Here is a 22156-nt window from a genome sequence, read left to right as displayed (position 1 = left end):
ACAGCTGCGTGGTCCCATGGTGTTTATACTTGTGTACTATTGTTTGTACAGATGAACTTGGTACCTTCAGGCGTTTGGAAATTGCGCCCAAGGATGAACCAGACTTGTGGAGGTCTACACATTTTTTTCTGAGGTCTTGGCTGATTTCTTTTGATTTTCCCATGTTGTCAAGCAAAGAGGCACTGAGTTTGAAGGTAGGCCTTGAAATAAATCCACACGCACACCTCCAATTGACTCAAATTATGTCAATTAGCCTATCAGAAGCTTCTAAAACCATGACATAATTTTCTGGAATTTTCCAAGCTGTTTAAAGGCACAGTCAACTTAGTGTATGTAAACTTCTGACCCACTGGAATTGTGATACAGTGAATTATAAGTGAAATAATCTGTCTGTAAACAATTGTTGGATAAATTACTTGTGTCATGCACAAAGTAGACGTCCTAACCGACTTGCCAAAACTATAGTTTGTTAACAAGAAATGTGTGGACTGGTTGAAAAATGAGTTTTAATGACTCCAACCTAAGTGTATGTAAACTTCCGACTTCAACTGTATGTAGCCTAAGAAACAAGGTTCGTGAAATCGATAACTTTCTAGTAACAGATAACATTCATGTACTGACTATCTCTGAAACTCACTTAGATAATTAATACCTTTGATGATACAGTGGTAGCAATACTTGGTTTCAACATCTTCAGAAGTGACAGCAATAAAATGGTGGAGGTGATGCCATTTATGTTCAGAGTCATATTCCTGTAAAGCTTAGAAAGGATCTCATGTCAAATGCTGTTGAAGTAATATGGCTACAGTTTTACCTGCCTCACCTAAAGCACATTCTTGTGGGAAGCTGCTATAGAGTGCTAACTGTCAGTATTTGGACTATATGTGTGAAATCCTTGATAATATATGTGATATCAACAGAGAAGTATATTTTCTGGGTGATTTAAATATTGACTTTCATCAAGCTGCCCACTCAAGAAAAACTTCAAACTGTAATTAGTGCCTGCAACCTGGTTCAGGTTATCAGTCAACATACCAGGGTATTTACAAACAGCACAGGAATGAACTCATCCACATGTATTGATCACATATGCTGCAGAAATGCCACAGAAATCTGCTCTAAAGCAGTATACAAATCCATCAGATGTAGTGATCATAATATTGTAGCCATATCTAGGAAAACCAAAGTTCCAAAGGCTGGGCCTAAAATAGTGTATAAGAGGTCATACAATAGGTTTTGTAGTGATTCCAATGTTGAAGATGTAAAGAATATTTGCTAGTCTGTGATGTGTAATGAGGAGCAACCAGATGCTGCACTTGACACATTGTCACGTTCGTTGAAGGACGGGTCAGACCAAGGCGCAGCGTGATATACTACATGTTTATTCAACTAAATAAACACACGACAAAACAATAAACGAAACGTGAAGTCCTAAGGTAGACTACAACAAACCTTAACCGGAACAAGATCCCACAACTAGACAGTGCCAATAGGCTGCTTAAGTATGGTCCCCAATCAGAGACAACGAGCGACAGCTGCCCCTGATTGGGAACCACACCGGCCAACATAGAAATACACATACTAGATACAACAACATAGAACATTCACAACAAGGAATATACACACCCTGACTCAACATATAAGCGTCCCCTGAGTCAGGGCGTGACAGTACCCCCCCCCAAAGGTGCGGACTCCGACCGCACAACATAAACATAACAGGGTAGGGGCCGGGTGGGCATTCCGCCTCGGAGGCGCCCCTGGTTTGGTCTGGACCTTGGCGCGCTGCTTCCACTCTCCTTCCTCCCACGATATGCCAGGCCCTGTCTGGATCCTGGTGTGGGAGACCCCGAACCTGGAGAGGGGCTGACGTCATGGTCTGGACTGGAGCCGCTGACCAGAGCTGGACTGGACACCGGTGGAGCGGTCTGCTCCGGAGTGGAGCCGCTGACCGAAGCTGGATCAGGCACCGGTGGAGCGGACTGCTCTGGCTCCGGAGTGGAGCCGCTGACCGGAGCTGGACTGGACCCCGGTGGAGCGGATTGCTCTGGCTCCGGAGTGGCGCAGCTGACTGGAGCTGGATCAGGCACCGGTGGAGCGGACTGCTCTGGCTCCGGAGTGGAGCAGCTGACCGGAGCTGGATCAGGCACCGGTAGCGGACTGCTCTGGCTCCGGAGTGGAACAGCTGACCGGCACTGGATCAGGCACCGGTGGAGCGGACTGCTCTGGCTCCGGAGTGGAGCAGCTGACCGGAGCTGGATCAGGCACTGGTGGAGCGGACTGCTCTGGCTCCGGAGTGGAACAGCTGACCGGTGCCGGACCAGGCACCGGTGGAACGGGCACGGGCCGTGCCGGACTGGACAAACGCACCACTGGTCTGGTGCGAGGAGCAGGCACGGGCCGGATCGGACTAGGAACACGCACCACTGGCTTGGTGCGAGGGACAGGAACGGGCCGGGCCGGACTGGCGACGTGCACCACTGGCTTGGTGCGAGGAGCAGGAACAGGCCGGGCCGGGCTGGCGACGCGCACCACTGTCTTGGTGCGAGGAGCAGGAACGGGCCGGGCTGGCGACGCACACCACTGGCTTGGTGCGAGGAGCAGGAACAGGCCGGGCCGGGCTGGCGACGCGCACCACTAGCCTGGTGCGAGGAGCAGGAACAGGCCGGGCCGGGCTGGCGACGCGCACCACTGGCTTGGTGCGAGGAGCAGGAACAGGCCGGGCCGGTCTGGCGACGCGCACCACTGGCTTGGTGCGAGGAGCAGGAACAGGCCGGGCCGGACTGGCGACGCGCACCACTGGCTTGGTGCGAGGAGCAGGAACAGGCCGGGCCGGACTGGCGACGCGCACCACTGGCTTGGTGCGAGGAACAGGCCGGGCCGGGCTGGCGACGCGCACCACTGGCTTGGTGCGAGGAGCAGGAACAGGCCGGGCCGGGCTGGCGACGCGCACCACAGGCTTGGTGCGAGGGGCAGGAACAGGCCGGGCCGGACTGGCGACGCGCACCACTGGCTTGGTGCGAGGAACAGGCCGGGCCGGGCTGGCGACGCGCACCACTGGCTTGGTGCGAGGAGCAGGAACAGGCCGGGCCGGGCTGGCGACGCGCACCACTGGCTTGGTGTGAGGAGCAGGAACAGGCCGGGCCGGGCTGGCGACGCGCACCACAGGCTTGGTGTGAGGGGCAGGAACGGGCCGGGCCGTACTGGGAACACGCACCACTGGCTTGGTGCGGGGAGCAGGCACGGGCCGGACCGGACTGGCGACACACACCACTTGCTTGGTGCGAGGAGCAGGACTGGGTTCCTTTATTAACCCCCGCTCCTTCTGCTGCCTAACCAGCTCCTCTTGCCGTGCCTCTACTCTTTCCTTCTCCCTTTTAGCCTCCTGTAACGCCTCCCTCTGACCGAATAACTCCTGCTCCCTCTGAACCAATAGCCCCCGTAACATGGTGGCCTCCTCTCCTAACCTGCAGATCCGCCCTTTAACGGCCTCCTGCTGCCTCGTCGTCCACACCATGTGCCCCCCAATTTTTTTTTCTTGCTGTTGCCTCTCGGGTCTCCGTTTCACCTCTCCTGCCTGGGCTTCCTCCTTCGCCCAGGGTCCGCTATCGGCTAATCTCACCTCCTTCTCCCTCATCCCTTTCAGGGCCTCCATATGCTTGGCCAGATCCTCTCTTATCTCCTCCCAAGTCCATGATCTCTGCTCCACTACCTGTGTCCAGGGTGTCTGCTGCTCCTGGGCACGCTGCTTGGTCCGTGTTTGGTGGGATCTTCTGTCACGTTCGTTGAAGGACGGGTCAGACCAAGGCGCAGCATGATATACGTACATGTTTATTCAACTAAATAAACACACGACAAAACAATAAACGAAACGAAACGTGAAGTCCTAAGGTAGACTACAACAAACCTTAACCGGAACAAGATCCCACAACTAGACAGTGCCAATAGGCTGCTTAAGTATGGTCCCCAATCAGAGACAACGAGCGACAGCTGCCCCTGATTGGGAACCACACCGGCCAACATAGAATTACACATACTAGATACAACAACATAGAACATTCACAACAAGGAATATACACACCCTGACTCAACATATAAGCGTCCCCTGAGTCAGGGCGTGACACACATTTATGAAATTGCTTATTCCAGGTACTAATAAGCATGCACCAATTAAGAGAATGAATGTAAAAACGGTTAAATCCCCATGGATTGATGAGGAATTGAAAAATTGTATGGTTGAGATGGATAAGGCAAAAGGAATGGCAAATAAGTCTGGCTGCACAACCGATTGTCAAATGAACTGTAAATTGAGAAATCATTTGACTAAACTTAACAAAAAGAAGAACCTGTACTGTGAAACAAAGATAAATGATATAAAGAATGATCGTAAAAAGCTTTGGAGCACGTTAAATTACATTTTGGGCAAAAAGGCAAACTCAGTTCCATCATTCATTGAATCAGATGGCTCATTCATCACAAAACCCACTGATATTGACAACTACTTTAATTATTTTTTCATTGGCATGATTAGCAAATGTAGGCATGACATGCCAACAACAAATTCTGAACCTACACATCCATGCATAACTGACCAAATTATGAAAGACGAGCATTGTAATTTTGAATTCCGTAAAGTGAGTGTGGAAGAGGTGAAACAATAATTGTTGTCTAGCAACAATGACCAGCCACCTTGGTCTGACAACTTGGATGGAAAGTTATTGAGGATGATAGCGGATGATATTGCCACTCCTATTTGCCATCTCTTCAATCTAAACCTACAGGAAAGTGTGTGTCCTCAGGCCTGGAGGGAAGCAAAGTCATTCCACTACCCAAGAATAGCAAAGCACCCTTTACTGGCACAAACAGCTGACCAATAAGCCTGTTACCAACCCTCACTAAACTTTTGGAAAACATTGTGTTTGACCAGATACAATGCTATTTTACTGTAAACAAATTAACGACAGATTTTCAGCACATTTATAGGGAAGGGCATTCAACATGTAAGGCACTTACACAAATGACTGATGATTGACTGAGAGAAATGTATAATAAAAAGATTGTGGGAGCTGTTTTGTTAGACTTAGACTTCAAGTGCAGCTTTGACATTATCAATCATAATCTGGTGCTGGAAAAACGTATGTGTTATGGCTTTACATCCACTGCTATATTGTGGATCGAGAGTTACCGTCTAACAGAACACAGAGGGTGTTCTTTAATGGAAGCCTCTCCAACATAATCCAGGTAGAGTCAGGCATTCCCCAGGGTAGCTATCTAGGCCCCTTACTTTTTACAATCTTTACTAATTACATGCCACTGGCTCTGAGGAAAGCCTGTGTGTCTATGTATGCTGATGGCTCAACACTATACACGTCAGCTACCACAGCAAGTGAAATCACTGCAACACTTAACAAAGAGCTGCAGTCAGTTTCAGAATGGGTGGCAAGAAATGAGTTAGTCCTAAATATTTCAAAAACTAAAAGCATTGTATTTGGGACAAATCATTCACTAAACCCTAAACCTCAACTAAATCTTGTAATTAATAATGTGGAAATTTAGCAAGTTGAGGAGACTAAACTACTTGGAGTAACCCTGGATTGTAAACTGTCATGGTCAAAACATATTGATACAATAGTAGCTAAGATGGGGAGAGGTCTGTCTGTAATAAAGCACTGTTCTGCTTTCTTAACATCGCTATCAACAAGGCAGGTCCTACAGGCCCTAGTTTTGTCACACCTGGACTACTGTTCAGTCGTGTGGTCAGGTGCCACAAAGAGGGACTTAGGAAAATTACAATTGGCCCAGAACAGGGCGGTACGGCAGGCCCTTAAATGTACACAGAGAGCTAACATTAATAATATGCATGTCAATCTCTCCTGGCTCAAATTCCACAACAGCCCAATGCAAAGTCAGATACTTTGTGAATGAGTTCAGTGCCACCTGCATGTGAGTGTTCTGTTCTCCTCCAATAAGCAAAGGAGATGATGATGATGATGATGATGATGGTGGTGGTGGTGAGAGTAAATCTCATGGAGGCGAGTCCAATAGAGAGGAGCGATGAAGTGTAAAGTAGAGCAAAGCTACAGTACTGTACCTCCCAGCTGTGTTCCTCAGTAGCGATGTCCCTGGTTGGAGCGAGTGACACATGTAGGATACACACAAAGCTTCGTCCGTCGGCTCACACACACGCACACACCTGGTCTGACCAGTCCCGGACACACTCCTGTCCTGTGCCCTAGTGTCCGCTCTGCTTGCAGTCTGAGAGTCTAACCCCTACGTAGCCCGACGCAGAAAGCCAGCTGCTATAGATGCACACACAAGTGAAAGGAGGGAGGCGTGGTTTCAGATGAGATAGATAAAAGAGGGAGGGAAGGAGAAGGAGAGGTTCCTCAATCTGCAATTCATTTTTTACTCACTCCCCTTTTCACAGTGTCTCTGTCTCCCTATCCCTCTCTATCACGTAATTATCTTGCACGCTTTAACATTCACTCACACACATTCACTCACACACACATTCACTCACACACACATTCACTCACACACACTCCTGAAACACTCTAGCTCTCTTATTCTCCCACACACTGAAACTCCCTCTGTTTCTCCATCTCTCTTTCTCCACGTGGTCCTCACGGTCTCCCCCTCTTTCTCTATCCCATTCTCTTATTCTCCCACTCTTTTCTTCCTATCTCTTTCTACTTGTCAATTTCACCCTAATTTTCTCCCTGTCTCTTTCTCTCTCTTTCTCTCGCTCAACTCTCATTCATGTGGCTGTGTTGTGTGTGAGTGAATCAGGGCATATCTAGCCATCTGTTGGAGCCTCTGTGCTTCACCTATTCACAGACTCATAAAGGCAGGGCCAGGGAGAGGAGAGAGAGAAAGGAAGGGGAGGGAACCAGGGATCAATCTTAATGCTGGAGGGCGGTAGAGGAGAGGAGAGCGAGAGTTTGGCATACACACTGTATTTATCAGCCTGGCACCTCTAATAGGCTCGCTGGCATGGCCATGCCCGTTTAGAGGAACAGACACCAACAAGCTGCAGAGAGGACTATGCATTCAAATACAAACGCATCCACACCCACCCAACACCACGCCCACACACCATACACACATGAATGCATACACACCCACCCAACACCACGCCCACACACCATACACACATGAACGCATCCACACCCACACACCATACACACATGAATGCATCCACACCCACCCAACACCACGCCCACACACCATACACACACACGCATGCACTTCCACAAATAAGCACAAAAACCCTGTCAGAGTAAAACAGAGCATAATTTCCCATACACATCCCTAAATACAGTATCTCCATCGTAATGTAGCCAATGCATTCATTTTCCTGTTTGTTTAGCAGGTTGACATTTATTGTCATGAGTCTTGTCCTGGAGGCTGAACTGAGCAATTTCTAACTGCAAATTCCAAATTGGCTATATTGTAAAAATTCACGAAAACAAAAACAACAAATCATGAAAATAGCTTTTTGATCTTAATTTAAGGTTAGGGTTAGTGATTAGTGTTAGCAGTGTGGTTTAGGGTTAAGGTTAAGGTTCAGTTTAAAATCAGATTTTATGACTTTATGGCTGTGCCAGCTAGTGACCACTCTGCAGAGCTACCTCCAGAACAAGATTCATGACGAAAAACACTAACCTGCATTTGTTTGTATGTGTTAGAGGCAGCAGCAGGTATTTCTCATAATTGCCAGTGTCACTTCCCATCTCTCCTCAGGAAGGGATGAGACAGGGCTGGAGGAGGAATCCATCAATGTCTTCTGGTCTCCCTGGTGATTGATGCTTCTGTTTATTATTTTCTGCAGGTTATTTAGATGCATCCACAGCACCACAGATTACAGATGGAAACTCTCCTTCTCCCCCTTCTCACCCATCCAATCAATAACTCTCTGATCTACTTCTGTATTTCTATACTTCTCATGGAAATCAGAGGGAGATACATTTTGAGGCACTCACAATCCATTCAATTGCAACACCTACAATATTTAATCTATCTGTCAGTTTGGCACGCAATCATATTCCCTTGCTGCAAAGATAATATCATACTGCCTCAAAAACATTAAATGATACTTCTATGTGATGACCATCCTTGTAAGATCCTTTAGAAATCTTACAGCACAGAAGAACTTTGAAATACTGAGTTTTACGTTGTTGGTAAATGGTCAGCTTTGTCACAATCCGCCTGAACATTGTCTGTCCACAAGAACAGTCTGAAGCTATTGTCTGATTGGCTTAGTAAAGTCTGACATTTACATTTACATTTACATCATTTAGCAGACGCTCTTATCCAGAGCGACTTACAAATTGACACGACTCATAACAACACATAGTGTAATAAAATGATGTTATCTCTGACAGAGTGTATTTCTGACCAAAGACAATCTCCTAATATAAACCATATCCCAGTGATCCAGTGAACATAAAAGAGGCTGGATTAGGGTGAGTCCCCCGAGACAGACATGTTTTTCCTGAGCAGAGATGACATGCTAACACATGAGCCCATGACACCACTTTATGATATGATTTATTCATACACTTCAGCTGTGTCATCGTGGCACTGACGTCTGACTGTATTACCACCTGATCTCATCCTCACTCTGACATCCTACTACACGTTAGTCATCTACATTCCTCATTTAGGTTTTATGGTGACTGATACAGTGGGGGAAAAAAGTATTTAGTCAGCCACCAATTGTGCAAGTTCTCCCACTTAAAAAGATGAGAGAGGCCTGTAATTTTCATCATAGGTACACGTCAACTATGACAGACAAATTGAGAGAAAAAAATCCAGAAAATCACATTGTAGGATTTTTTATGAATTTATTTGCAAATTATGGTGGAAAATAAGTATTTGGTCACCTACAAACAAGCAAGATTTCTGGCTCTCACAGACCTGTAACTTCTTCTTTAAGAGGCTCCTCTGTCCTCCACTCGTTACCTGTATTAATGGCACCTGTTTGAACTTGTTATCAGTATAAAAGACACCTGTCCACAACCTCAAACAGTCACACTCCAAACTCCACTATGGCCAAGACCAAAGAGCTGTCAAAGGACACCAGAAACAAAATTGTAGACCTGCACCAGGCTGGGAAGACTGAATCTGCAATAGGTAAGCAGCTTGGTTTGAAGAAATCAATTATTAGGAAATGGAGGACATACAAGACCACTGATAATCTCCCTCGATCTGGAGCTCCACGCAAGATCTCACCCCGTGGGGTCAAAATGATCACAAGAACGGTGAGCAAAAATCCCAGAACCACACGGGGGGACCTAGTGAATGACCTACAGAGAGCTGGGACCAAAGTAACAAAGCCTACCATCAGTAACACACTACGCCGCCAGGGACTCAAATCCTGCAGTGCCAGACGTGTCTCCCTGCTTAAGCCAGTACATGTCCAGGCCCGTCTGAAGTTTGCTAGAGTGCATTTGGATGATCCAGAAGAGGATTGGGAGAATGTCATATGGTCAGATGAAACCAAAATATAACTTTCTGATTAAAAACTCACCTCGTCATGTTTGGAGGACAAAGAATGCTGAGTTGCATCCAAAGAACACCATACCTACTGTGAAGCATGGGGGTGGAAACATCATGCTTTGGGGCTGTTTTTCTGCAAAGGGACCAGGACGACTGATCCGTGTAAAGGAAAGAATGAATGGGGCCATGTATCGTGAGATTTTGAGTGAAAACCTCCTTCCATCAGCAAGGGCATTGAAGATGAAACGTGGCTGGGTCTTTCAGCATGACAATGATCCCAAACACACTGCCCGGGCAACGAAGGAGTGGCTTCGTAAGAAGCATTTCAAGGTCCTGGAGTGGCCTAGCCAGTCTCCAGATCTCAACCCCATAGAAAATCTTTGGAGGGAGTTGAAAGTCCGTGTTGCCCAGCGACAGCCCCAAAACATCACTGCTCTAGAGGAGATCTGCATGGAGGAATGGGCCAAAATACCAGCAACAGTGTGTGAAAACCTTGTGAAGACTTACAGAAAACATTTGACCTGTGTCATTGCCAACAAAGGGTATATAGCAAAGTATTGAGAAACTTTTGTTATTGACCAAATACTTATTTTCCACCATAATTTGCAAATAAATTCATTAAAAATCCTACAATGTGATTTTCAGGATTTTTTTTTCTCATTTTGTCTGTCATAGTTGACGTGTACCTATGATGAAAATTACAGGCCTCTCTCATCTTTTTAAGTGGGAGAACTTGCACAATTGGTGGCTGACTAAATACTTTTTTTCCCCACTGTAGGTGAGAGATTGAGGTTTGTTATTGAAAAGATCAATTTTAGATACTGCTATTGCCTCAGATTTCTGGGAAGATCTATAATATAATTATTAGTTTGGGTTGAAAACGACTTACATTATTTTGACAAGAGATGAATTAGATAAGTAGCAGGCATACTGTGGAAGGTTAGATCATAAAGTCAGCCTAACCCTGCAGGTTTAATGACCTGATGGGTGCTCTTCTCTCATCTACCATGATGGCTGATTCAGAAATGTACTCCACTCTAACGCTGTGGATAATGATGCTGTTTATTAACGAGCTAATTAACTATTAATAAGAGGAAATTGATTCAGCGGTATGTGGATGACTATTCATCTGGAGTGGAGGATCAGTATAGAGAGATTTAGTTTTATTACAAAAGTGTACAATATGTTATGTACATCAAAGTGGATAGAGAAAAATAAATACATTAGAAAACTGTGCAGCTATAGGCTGGAAAGAGTATTGAACTCCACAGAGAGCCCTAGTTGGATGCAGTAATAATAATAATAATATGCCATTTAGCAGACGCTTTTATCCAAAGCGACTTACAGTCGTGTGCGCATACATTTTTACGTATGGGTGGTCCCGGGGATCAAACCCACTACCCTGGCGTTACAAGCGCCATGCTCTACCAATTGAGCTACAGAGGACCACAGTAACCTTGGGAAACTTGTTTTGCCTTACATTTAGTGCTTCAGTGGGCTTCAAGCTGAGAGCCATGTTAGCCCCTTTGGGCGAGGTTGTTGGGCCAGCAAATAAATAAGAAAGAATTATCTTTCCTCTGATACTCCAAACAGACATCTATGTTGTGTCCTGCTGGGCTATTGTCCTTGGCTCGCAGTCCCAGTTACAAATGAATCTGTTATTTTGCACAGTGTGCGCCTCGCTGATAAAAATGTCCCGTGTCAGCTGTGTTTGTGAAGCGGGAGGACTTTGTGCAAATGAGACTGACCCCTCTGTATCTCTGAAAGCACTCCTCTTTCTATTCTCTCTGTTTGGTTCAAGGCTGAGCTGAGCCCCTCTCCCAGTCCTCCCCCAGCCCTCCACTCCTCCCACCCTCTTCAAAAAGAGAAATCCGTGGCTGAATGTGGGTGTCTATCCATCAGCAGGCCCTAGCACTGAGACACCCCTTGATCACCATGACTACTCAGGGAGAGAGTGAGCCATCACAGAGGACGTGAATGGAGGTGCTCTGAATGTGGAGACTCAACCACAGAGGCTTGAGTGACATTGGGGATGAGTACAGGGTTGCAGAACCCTCAACATAGCTTATAGGCTACTCCCAGTATGCGTATAGCCAATAGTAATCTCTAGGCATTTGGCTTTAGACCACTACTGGCCCATCACCATACTCCACTGGTCTGACTCATGGCCCTGCATAGAAATTACACTAATCAGCCTGTGGCCATTACTGAAAGTGCTACAGTATTCTGAACACACAACACACAGCCACATGGACTAGCGTCCAGGGTACCATTTGGTACATATTCACCAGTGTGTATGGAGGACTTATGCTAATGGTCACATTTAGCTGTTGGGCACACTACATTAGTAGTACACCCATTTTCCATGGATGCCATCTGAATGCAAGGCAGTGATTTAGCCAAACATCCAAGGGTCATTAGGACCCCAGTGATGATGCATATCACTCATCATCTTGTCATGTCTAATGTATTCTCGCCTTATTTATTTGTCCTCTCACTTCACAAGCTCCCATTATGAATATAAATATTTAATAAGACATTTATGAACAACCATTTAGTTCAAGCAATTGGCTCTATGCCTCACGGTATTGTTATAATTCATTCATGAGCGCCCAACCTCTCCATATATACATGATCTTCAATGTGGGAGAAAGGAAACAATGGATCAGACAGACAGACAGACAGACAGACAGACAGAGATAGACAGACAGACAGACAGAAAAGAAGAGAAAGAGGGAGGTCCTCACCAAAGTCCCCTCCTCCATCTCATGTCTGGAGTCCCATGCCAACAGGAGGAAGTGGTAGCATAGTCTGGAGCACGACGGCCATGTAACCACATCAGTATCATGAACAGTTCCTAAAATGACAACGTGAGATGTTGGTGTTAGAAATCTGAGAAGCGGAAGATTACCTTGAATTCTAGTAAGAAGAATCACATTTTATTCATCAGTGGCGTAACACAGTATCCTCTCATAACAAAGCTGCTGCACATTCATCAGTACAGGAGGATACATCAGAACAAACACACACCCTTCCTGTACCCTGTATCCTCCTCACTCCCATCTGTCTGTCAGTGCTGGTGGAAGGAGCAATGTTCCTTCAGACCGTGGGATCTACAGATCAAAGTGGGGCCCCCTGCAGAGACCTGCAATCCAGAGTAAAAGAAGCCTCTGTGGGGAAAGCCATGCACACATCTCTGGCTAATTAACTAAACCCCTTTGACGTCTTACCATTTGCATATATAATATACCACATTTTCTGTAATATCTGCCACACATACTAAGCAGGCGACGCCTGTAGGTTTGTCTAACAAGGAACCCCATTGTCTTTATTATAAATACTAATGTAATCAGTTTTTAAACAGGCGAGTACATTACGGAATGTGTCAAGTTGTTCTGTGAATGGAAAGTTCCTGTACATACAGCCATTCAAAAACATGTTGAGGCTTTACTCAACCCTGCTCCAAATACTTGTACAGTTGAGTAAACAAACACACGCATGCAGGCACGCATGGACTCTCTCACACACACAGACACACACACGTACACACACACAGGGTAAAGAGAGAGCGCCCTGGAAGAGTTCTGGAGTGGCCTCCATTCCAGAGACACAGCAGTGTTGTGGCCAGGCAGGGTTAGGGCAGCCCAGAATGTCCCCACAGTGGGAGAGAAAGGCCTGAATTATAAATCGCTGGGCCTTTTAAAGGCTATGTAGATTAGCAGCCAGTAATGTTTGCTGTCCTCAATAATTAATGAGTTGTTTGTACCAAAAGCAGACCCCACTTCTTCTACTGCTGTTTGCAATCAAACACTCTCTTGCACGCTAGGGGGAGTACCAGGCAGGGTGTAAGGCAGGCTCCAGAGATGGCCCAGTACCAGGCAGGGTGTAAGGCAGGCTCCAGAGATGGCCCAGTACTAGGCAGGGTGTAAGGCAGGCTCCAGAGATGGCCCAGTACCAGGCAGGGTGTAAGGCAGGCTCCAGAGATGGCCCAGTACTAGGCAGGGTGTAAGGCAGGCTCCAGAGATGGCCCAGTACTAGGCAGGGTGTAAGGCAGTCTCCAGAGATGGCCCAGTACTAGGCAGGGTGTAAGGCAGGCTCCAGAGATGGCCCAGTACTAGGCAGGGTGTAAGGCAGTCTCCAGAGATGGCCCAGTACTAGGCAGGGTGTAAGGCAGGCTCCAGAGATGGCCCAGTACTAGGCAGGGTGTAAGGCAGTCTCCAGAGATGGCCCAGTACCAGGCAGGGTGTAAGACAGGCTCCAGAGATGGCCCAGTACTAGGCAGGGTGTGAGGCAGGCTCCAGACATGGCTCAGTACTAGGCCATGTCTAGCAAAACTGGGGGGGTGCAAAACGTGCACCGCTGTGCTAAATGATGAATTGTGTAAAATCCTCTTTGGCATCTTATATAAAAAATCCAGAGATTGGTGAGGCAAAAGCAGCAAAAGCTGATGTAGACAGACAGAGCCCAGAACACCATTCGAGAAATAGGCCTCTCCCATATCCAGGGCGACGTACTGTACACATCTCACTTTAATTAGCTGTCTCTCTGTCCTAACGGGAGGAACGGCAACACAATAAATTACCATGCTGCTCATCAGCAGCCCTCCACTCAGATATGGCTGAATAATCTTCCTATCTGACTGGTGACTACACAGATGAGATTCTGTCAAATCAGATTGGCTGCTCCCACAGCGATTTGAATAACGATGTTAGATGTTTTCAACACTTCATTTGATTTCAGAATTAGTTTTTCAAAACATAGCCTCTTCTATTTTAATTTGAAAATGAGGCGATGGCAGTCGTTGAGGGAGTGGATAAGGGATGGCAATATTAGAATTGAAACTAGAAGGAGAAAGGGAGTGTCACACCCTGGCTCTGGGACTCATTATGTTGAGCCAGGGTGTGTGCATTCTATGTGTTCATTTTCTATGTTGGGTGTTCTTGGTTGTCGATGTCTATGTTTGTATTGAGTGACTCCCAATCGGAGGTAACGAGTGTCAGCTGTCGGCTCGTTATCTCTGATTGGGAGCCATATTTAAACTGTCTGTGTTCACCTTGTGGTTGTGGGTTTTTGTTCCTTATGCGGTCAGTGTAACCGTGGACTTCACGAGTCGTGTTTTGTTTGTAATTTAGATACTTTAATATAATAAAGTCATGTTTGTTTCACACGCTGCGCCTTGGTCTACTCTCCTTTACGACGATCGTGACAGGGAGAAAGCCCCTAATTGTAATTTCAATCAGATATTTTTCCATTCAGCCTTCAATAAATTTGCTCTGACAAAACCTGTTTACACAAATCTTGAGAGGATATTGTTATCTTAGATACCTTCATTCCTCCACTGTACATACCCCCGTCCCCCACACTGTGTCCCACACATTGCCATTCCTAAGTCTAAGGGACTTACTGTATCATGATGCCTTACATGGTTACAACATCTACAGAAAATATAGAAATGCCAATGGTGGAGGTGTTGCTGTTTATATCCAGAACCACATTCATGTAAAGCTTAGAGACAATCTCATGTTAAACACTGTTGAAGTCATATGGCTACAGGTTCATCTGCCTCACCTAAAGCCCATTCTGGTGGGAAGCTGCTATAGACCAGTCAATATCTGGATAACATGTGTGAAATGCTTGATAATGTACATGATATCAACAGAGAGGTATATTTTCTGGGTGATTTAAATATTGACTTTCATCAAGCTGCCCACTCAAGAAACAGCTTCAAACTGTAACCAGTGCCTGCAACCTGGTTCAGGTTATCAGTCAACCTACCAGGGTAGTTACAAACAGCACAGGAATGAACTCGTCCACATGTATTGATCACATCTTTACTAATGCTGCAGAAATTTGCTTTAAAGCAGTATACAAATCCATCGGATGTAGTGATCACAATATAGTAGCCATATCTAGGAAAACCAAAGTTCCAAAGGCTGGGCCTAATATAGTGTATAAGAGGTCATACAATACATTTTTTAGTGATTCCTATGTTGTTGATGTAAATAATATTTGCTGGTCTGTGATGTGTAATGAGGAGCAACCAGACGCTGCACTTGACACATTTATGAAATTGCTTATTCCAGTTACTAATAAGTATGCACCCATTAAGAAAATGACTGTAAAAACTGTTAAATCCCAGTGGATTGATGAGGAATTGAAAAATTGTATGGTTGAGAGGGATAAGGCAAAATAAATGGCAAATAAGTCTGGCTGCACAACCGATTGGCAAACGTACTACAAATTGAGAAATCATTTGACTAATCTGAATAAAAAGAAGAAGAAACTAAGCTGTGAAACAAAGATACATGATATAAGGAATGATAGTAAAAAGCTTTGGAGCACCTTAAATTACATTTTGGGCAAAAAGGCAAACTCAGCTCCATCATTCATTGAATCAGATGGCTCATTCATCACAAAACCAACTGATATTGCCAACTACTTTAATGATTTTTTTCATTGGCAAGATTAGCAAACTTAGGCATGACATGCCAGCATCAAATGCTGACACTACACATCAAATTTAGAATTCCGTAAAGTGAGTGTGGAAGAGGTGAATTTTTTGACAAGCCACCGGGGTCTGACAACTTGGATGGAAAATTAGTGAGGATTATAGCAGACGATATTGCCACTCCTACTTGCCATATCTTCAATCTGAGCCTCCTAGAAAGTATGTGCCCTCAGGCCTGGAGGGAACCAAAAGTAATTGCGCTACCCAAGAATAGTAAAGCCCCCTTTACTAGCTCAAATAGCCGACCAATCAGCATGTTACCAACCCTCACTAAACTTTTGTTTGACCAGATACAATGCTATTTTACTGTAAACAAATTGACAACAGACTTTCTGCACGCTTCTAGGGAAGGGCATTCAACAAGCACGGCACTTACACAAATGACTGATGATTGGCTAAGAGAAACTGATGATAAAAAGATTGTGGGAGCTCTTTTGTTAGACTTTAGTGTGGCGTTTGACATTATCGATCATAGTCTGCTGCTGGAAAAACATATGTGTTATGGCTTTACACCCCCTGCTATATTGTGGATAAAGAGTTACAGTGGGGAAAAAAAGTATTTAGTCAGCCACCAATTGTGCAAGTTCTCCCACTTAAAAAGATGAGAGAGGCCTGTAATTTTCATCATAGGTACACGTCAACTATGACAGACAAATTGAGAAAAAAAAATCCAGAAAATCACATTGTAGGATTTTTTATGAATTTATTTGCAAATTATGGTGGAAAATAAGTATTTGGTCACCTACAAACAAGCAAGATTTCTGGCTCTCACAGACCTGTAACTTCTTCTTTAAGAGGCTCCTCTGTCCTCCACTCGTTACCTGTATTAATGGCACCTGTTTGAACTTGTTATCAGTATAAAAGACACCTGTCCACAACCTCAAACAGTCACACTCCAAACTCCACTATGGCCAAGACCAAAGAGCTGTCAAAGGGCACCAGAAACAAAATTGTAGACCTGCACCAGGCTGGGAAGACTGAATCTGCAATAGGTAAGCAGCTTGGTTTGAAGAAATCAACTGTGGGAGCAATTATTAGGAAATGGAAGACATACAAGACCACTGATAATCTCCCTCGATCTGGGGCTCCACGCAAGATCTCACCCCGTGGGGTCAAAATGATCACAAGAACGGTGAGCAAATATCCCAGAACCACACGGGGGGACGTAGTGAATGACCTGCAGAGAGCTGGGACCAAAGTAACAAAGCCTACAATCAGTAACACACTACGCCGCTAGGGACTCAAATCCTGCAGTGCAAGACATTTCCCCCTGCTTAAGCCAGTACATGTCCAGGCCCGTCTGAAGTTTGCTAGAGTGCATTTGGATGATCCAGAAGATCATTGGGAGAATGTCATATGGTCAGATGAAACCAAAATATAACTTTTTGGTAAAAACTCAACTCATCGTGTTTGGAGGACAAAGAATGCTGAGTTGCATCCAAAGAACACCATACCTACTGTGAAGCATGGGGGTGGAAACATCATGCTTTGGGGCTGTTTTTCTGCAAAGGGACCAGGACGACTGATCCGTGTAAAGGAAAGAATGAATGGGGCCATGTATCGTGAGATTTTGAGTGAAAATCTCCTTCCATCAGCAAGGGCATTGAAGATGAAACGTGGCTGGGTCTTTCAGCATGACAATGATCCCAAACACACCGCCTGGGCAACGAAGGAGTGGCTTCGTAAGAAGCATTTCAAGGTCCTGGAGTGGCCTAGCTAGTCTCCAGATCTCAACCCCATAGAAAATCTTTGGAGGGAGTTGAAAGTCCGTGTTGCCCAGCGACAGCCCCAAAACATCACTACTCTAGAGGAGATCTGCATGGAGGAATGGGCCAAAATACCAGCAACAGTGTGTGAAAACCTTGTGAAGACTTACAGAAATCGTTTGACCTGTGTCATTGCCAACAAAGGGTATATAACAAAGTATTGAGAAACTTTTGTTATTGACCAAATACTTATTTTCCACCATAATTTGCAAATAAATTCATTAAAAATCCTACAATGTGATTTTCTGGATTTTTTTTCCTCATTTTGTCTGTCATAGTTGACGTGTACCTATGATGAAAATTACAGGCCTCTCTCATCTTTTTAAGTGGGAGAACATGCACAATTGGTGGCTGACTAAATACTTTTTTTCCCCACTGTACCTGTCTAACAGAACAGAGAGGGTGTTCTTGAATTGAAGCCTCTCCAACATAATCCAGACAGAATCAGGAATTACCCAGGGCAGCTGTCTAGGCCCCTTACTTTTTTCAATCTTTACTAATGACATGCCATTTGCTTTGAGTAAAGCCAGTGTGTCTATGTACGCGGATGACTCAACACACGTCAGCTACAACAGCGAGTGAAATTACTTAACAAAGAGCTGCAATTAGTTTCAGAATGGGTGGCAAGGAATAAGTTAGTCCTAAACATTTCAAAAACTAAAAGCATTATATTTGGGACAAATCATTCACTAAACCCTAAACCTCAAATAAATCTTGTAATTAATAATGTGGAAATTTAGCAAGTTGAGGTTAATAAACTGCTTGGAGTAACCATGGATTGTAAACTGTCATGGTCAAAACATGTTGATACAACAGTAGCTAAGATTGGGAGAAGTGTGTCCATAATAAAGCACTGCTCTGCCTTTTTAACAACACTATCAACAAGGAAGATCCTACAGGCCCTAGTTTTGTCACACCTGGACTACTGTTCAGTCGTGTGGTCAGGTGCCACAAAGAGGGACATCAGAAAATTACAATTGGTTCAAAACAGGGCAGCACGGCTGGCCCTTTAATGTACACGGATACAGTTGAAGTTGGAAGTTTACATACACTAAGGTTGAAGTCATTAAAACTCGTTTTTCAACCACTCCACAAATTTGTTGTTAACAAAATATAGTTTTGGCAAGTCGTTTAGGATATCTACTTTGTGCATGACACAAGTAATTTTTCCAACAATTGTTTACAGACTGTATCACAATTCCAGTGGGTCAGAAGTTTACATACACTAAGTTGACTGTGCCTTTAAACAGCTTGGAAAATTCCAGAAAATGATGTCATGGCTTTAGAAGCTTCTGATAGGCTAATTGACATCATTTGAGTCAATTGGAGGTGTACCTGTGGATGTATTTCAAGGCCTACCTTCAAACTCAGTGCCACTTTGCTTGACATCATGGGAAAATCAAAAGAAATCAGCCAAGACCTCAGAAAAACAATTGTAGGCCTCCACAAGTCTGGTTCATCCTTGGGAGCAATTTCCAAACACCTGAAGGTACCACGTTCATCTGTACAAACAATAGTATGCAAGTATAAACACCATGGGACCACGCAGCCGTCATACCGCTCAGGACGGAGACGCGTTCTGTCTCCTAGAGATGAACGTACTTTGGTGCGAAAAGTGCAAATCAATCCCAGAACAACAGCAAATGACCTTGTGAAGATGCTGGAGGAAACAGGTACAACAGTATCTATATCCACAGTAAAATGAGTCCTATATCAACATAACCTAAAAGGCCGCTCAGCAAGGAAGAAGCCACTGCTCCAAAACCGCTATAAATAAGCCTGACTACGGTTTGCAACTGCACATGGGGACAAAGATTGTACTTTTTGGAGAAATGTCCTTTGGTCTGATGAAACAAAAATAGAACTGTTTGGCAATAATGACCATCGTTATGTTTGGAGGAAAAAGGGGTCGGCTTGCAAGCAGAAGAACACCATCCCAACCGTGAAGCACGGGTGTGTCAGCATCATGCTGTGGGGGTGCTTTGCTGCAGGAGGGACTGCTGCACTTCACAAAATAGATGGCATCATGAGGAAGGAGAATTGTGTGGATATATTGAAGCAACATCTCAAGACATCAGTCAGGAAGTTAAAGCTTGGTCGCTAATGGGTCTTCCAAATGGACAATGACCCCAAGCATACTTCCAAAGTTGTGGCAAAATGGCTTAAGGACAACAAAGTCAAGGTATTGGAGTGGCCATCACAAAGCCCTGACATCATTCCTATAGAAAATGTGTGGGCAGAACTGAAAAAGTGTGTGCGAGCAAGGAGGCCTACAAACCTGACTCAGTTACACCAGCTCTGTCAGGAGGAATGGGCCAAAATTCACCCAACTTATTGTGGGAAGCTTGTGGAAGGCTACCCGAAACGTTTGACCCAAGTTAAACAATTGAAAGGCAATGCTAACCAAATACTAATTGACTGTATGTAAACTTCTGACCCACTGGGAATGTGATGAAAGAAATTAAAGCTGAAATAAATCATTCTCTCTACTATTATTCTGACATTTCACATTCTTAAAATAAAGTGGTGATCCTAACTGACCTAAGACAGGGAATTTTTACTAGGATTAAATGTCAGGAATTGTGATAAACTGAGTTTAAATGTATTTGGCTAAGGTGTATGTAAACTTCCGACTTCAACTGTAGCTAAAATTAATAATATGCATGTAAATCTCTCATGGCTCAAAGTGGAGTAGAGATTGACTTCACTACTTGTTTTGTAAGAAGTGTTGACGTGCTGAATGCACCGAGGTGTCTGTTTAAACTACTAGCACATAGCTTGGACACCCATGCATACCCCACAATCTCCAAGTCAAGAACAGACTATGGGAGGCGCACAGTACTACATAGAGCCATGGCTACATGGACCTCTATTCCACATCAGGTAACTGATGCAAGCAGTAGAATCAGATTTAAAAAACGGATAAAAATACACCTTAAGGAACAGCGGGGACTGTGAAGAGACACACACACACACAGGAACAGACACACGCCTACACATACACATGATAAGACAAGCAGTCTACAAACACGTACACATGAATTTTGTATTGTAGATATGTAGTAGTAGAGTATTGGCCTGTGGGAACACACTTAATGTGTTGTGAAAAGTGTTATGAAATGTAATGTCATGTAATATTTTAAATTGTATATAACTGCCTTAATGTTGATGGACCCCAGGAAGAGTAGCTGCTGCCTTGGCAGGAGCTAATCGGGAGCCTTAATAAATAGAAAAATACAAATTTCCACCTAAAACCCCTACAGAGAAAGCGGTTGTGTTATGAGGCTGGTGGGAGGAGCTGCAGGAGGACAGGCTCATTGTAATGACTGGAATAGAATTAATGGAATGGAGTCAAACATGTGGTTTCCATATGTTTGATGTCTTTGATATCGTTCCATTGATTCTATTCCAGCCATTACAACGAGCCTCCTATAGCTCCTCCCACCAGCCTCCTCTGACCCATAGCCATCCATCGACCATCTCAATACTTTCCTCTACCAGAGTCCTTTCCTTTATTTGCACTGATCTGACAACTCCGAATAGTTGAATAGTATGGTGGAAGCCTACCGGATATTTTCTTTCAGATATTGGAAAGGACACATGGGGGAGGAGGCCACTTATGACTATTGAGAATAGATGCACCAAGTTGCTGAGAGAGGTGAATTGATACTGCAGTTTAATGACTTCAAGACTTGAACTTACACTCTGGGTAAGTCAAGCCCAAATAAAGCTGCTAAAATAAGGCAAGTGTTAGATAAATTCTATAAAAAGACTGTGGGCCTTGGTTTAAAATATTTTAGTGAGAGGCTGACCTTCCCATGAAGGCCGCAGAGAGACTGAGATGCCCCATTACCACTGTAAGCTGCAGGTATGACCAGCTGTGTGTGTGTGTGTACTCATAAGTAAACTGAGCTGCAAACTGTGATGACATGGTTTTCTACCCTGCAGAGATAGGAAGGCATGTTGACATTTTGTGTTAAACAGACCATGGTCTCGTCTCCCGAGTGGCGCAGTGGTCTAAGGCGCTGCATCGCAGTGCTAGCTGTGCCACTAGAGATCCTGGTTCGAATCCAGGCTCTGTCGTAGCCGGCCGCGACCGGGAGACCCATGGGGCGGCGCACAATTGGCCCAGCGTCGTCCAGGGTAGGGGAGGGAATGGCCGGCAGGGATGTAGCTCAGTTGGTAGAGCATGGCGTTTGCAACGCCAGGGTTGTGGGTTTGATTCCCAAGGGGGGCCAGTATGAAAAATAAACTAACTGTAAGTCGCTCTGGATAAGAGCGTCTGCTAAATGACTAAAATGTAAAATGTCTCCAGCCATCTTGCCAGACATTTTTATATGTCTTTTTCTTCTTTCTTTTAGTCATTTAGCAGACGCTCTTATCC

General features: G+C 44.8%; 1 protein-coding gene across 5 annotated transcripts in view; it reads right to left on the bottom strand.

The window, feature by feature from the left end:
* LOC121574993 (extracellular sulfatase Sulf-2) overlaps nt 1-6583 on the bottom strand; it is a 75230-nt gene extending 68647 nt beyond the window's left edge. For all 5 annotated transcript variants that reach the window (XM_041887730.2, XM_041887728.2, XM_041887727.2 and 2 more), the window contains exon 1: nt 6089-6583. The gene's annotated coding sequence lies outside the window, so the exon portion shown is untranslated. The remainder of the gene's footprint in view (nt 1-6088) is intronic.
* Nucleotides 6584-22156: the final 15573 nt, after the last annotated feature.

This window comes from Coregonus clupeaformis, chromosome 10 (assembly GCF_020615455.1).
Source record: "Coregonus clupeaformis isolate EN_2021a chromosome 10, ASM2061545v1, whole genome shotgun sequence".
In the NCBI taxonomy this organism is placed as follows: domain Eukaryota; kingdom Metazoa; phylum Chordata; class Actinopteri; order Salmoniformes; family Salmonidae; genus Coregonus; species Coregonus clupeaformis.
Note: the sequence above shows the minus strand (reverse complement) of the source record. Positions and strands in the feature narration are given on the sequence as shown.